Source organism: Budorcas taxicolor, chromosome 2, assembly GCF_023091745.1.
Source record: "Budorcas taxicolor isolate Tak-1 chromosome 2, Takin1.1, whole genome shotgun sequence".
Lineage (NCBI taxonomy): Eukaryota > Metazoa > Chordata > Mammalia > Artiodactyla > Bovidae > Budorcas > Budorcas taxicolor.
The window spans coordinates 157,894,998-157,897,379 of NC_068911.1; positions in this window are offsets into that span (position 1 = coordinate 157,894,998).

Sequence of the window (2,382 nt, forward strand, 5' to 3'; positions counted from 1 at the left end):
TAATTTGAATGTTGGAGCATTTCATATCGTCCTGGAGGTCTCTGAGATTGTCCTCATTTCTTTTAATTCGTTTTTCTGTTTTCCTCTCTGATTCACTTATTTCTACCATTCTATCTTCTATTTCACTAATCCTATCTTCTGCCTCCGTTATTCTACTATTTGTTGCCTCCAGAGTATTTCTGATCTCATTTATTGCATTATTCATTATATTTTGACTCTTTTTTTATTTCTTCTAGGTCCTTGTTAAACCTTGCTTGCATCTTCTCAATCCTTGTCTCTAGGCTATTTATCTGTGATTCCATTTTGATTTCAAGATTTTGGATCATTTTCACTATCAATATTCGGAATTCCTTCTCAGGTAGATTCCCTACTTCTTCCTCTTTTGTTTGGTTTGGTGGACAACTCTCCTGTTCCTTTACCTGCTGAGTATTCCTCTGTCTCTTCATCTTGGTTATATTGCTGCGTTTGGGGTGGCCTTTTTATATTCTGGTAATTTGTGGAGTTCTCTTTATTATGGAGCTTCCTCACTGTGGGTGGGGTTCTATCAGTGGCTTGTCAAGGTTTCCTGGTTAGGGAGGCTTGTGTTGGAGTTCTGGTGGGTGGAGCTGGGTTTCTTCTCTCTGGAGTGCAGTGGAGTGACCAGTAATGGGTTATGAGACATCAAAGGTTTTGGAATAATTTTGAGCTGCCTGTATATTGAAGCTCAGGGGAGTGTTCCTGTGTTGCTGGAGAATTTGAGTGGTATGTCTTGTTTTGGAACTGGTTGGCCCTTGGGTGGAGCTTGGTTTCAGTGTAGGTATGAAGGCATTTGATGAGCTCCTATTGCTTAATGTTCCCTGAATTCAAGAGTTCTCTAATGTTTTCAGGCTTTGGATTTAAGCCTCCTGCTTCTGGTTTTCAGTTTTATTTTTACAGTAGCCTCTAGACTTCTCCATCTATACAGCACCGATGATAAAACATCTAGGTTAAAGATGAAAAGTTTCTCCACATTGAGGGACACTCAGAGAGGTTCACTGAGTTACAAGGAGAAGAGAAGATGGAGGGGGTAGTTAGAGGTAACTGGAATGAGATGCGGTGAGATCAAAAGAGGAGAGAGCAAGCTAGCCAGTAGTCACTTCCTTATGTGCGCTCTATAGTCTGGACCGCTCAGAGGTATTTACGGAGTTATACAGGGAAGAGGAGAGGGAGGAAGTAGACAGAGGTGGCCAGGAGGATAAGCGAGAGGAATGAGAGGGAGAGAGACAAATCCTGCCAGTAACCAGTTCCTTAGGTGTTCGCCACCGTCTGGAACACACAGAGATTCACAGAGTTGGATAGAGAAGAGATGGGGGAGAAAAGAGACAGAGGCCACCTGGTGGAGAAAAAGGAGAGTCCAAAGGAGGAGAGAGTGGTCAAGCCAGTAATCTCGCTCTCAGGTAAACTTGGGTAGTGAAGTTTGGGGTTTTAAATGTACAAAATTGACAACAAAAACCTAAGAGCAAAGATTAAAAATCTGTTTTTGAAGACAATGGTCTGCTTTTCTGGTTGCCTGATGACCTCTGCCAGCCTACAGAAGTTGTTTTGTGGAGTTTGCTCGGCGTTGAAATGTTCTTTTGAGGAATTTGTGAGGGAGAAAGTGGTCTTCCCGTCCTATTCCTCCGCCATCTTTATGCTGTTCCCAATTACATTCATTTAAACAGCAGAAAATTTCAGAGTTATAGTGAGTAGAAAAATATAAGTGCAATACTTTCAATTTGGGGCTTCCCAGGTAGTTCAGTGGTAAAGAATCTGCCTGCCAAGCAGGAGACACAGGTTCCATTCCTGAATCAGGAAGATCTCCTTTAGGAGGAAATGGTTACCTATTCTAGTATTCCTGCCTGTTAAAGAGGCAAGAGAACAGAGGAGCCTGGCGAGTTACAGTTGATGGGGTAGCAAAAAGAGTTGGACATGACTTAGCAACTAAAACGAAGACAAAGACTATCAATTTGAGCATACACTGATGCTGTTTTTCTGACGAAAAACCCAGAAGTTTTTTTCATTTTTTATTTTTTTGTTTTTGTAGTGACATGTATTGGACAATAATGGTTGTGAAAGCCACTCAGTTGTGTCTGACTCTTTGCAACCCCATGGACTATACATGGTCCCTGATTCTCCAGATCAGAATGCTGGAGTGGGTAGCCTTTCCCTTCTCCAGGGTATCTTCCAAACCCAGGGTTTGAACCCAGGTCTCCAGCATTGCAGGCAGATTGTTTACCAGCTGAGCCACCAGGGAAACCCAAGAATACTGGAGTTGGTAGCCTATCCCTTCTCCAGTGTATCGTCTTGACCCAGGAATCGAACCGGGGTCTCCTGCACTGCAGGCAGATTCTTTACCAACTGAGCTATCAGGGAAGACTGTAATGA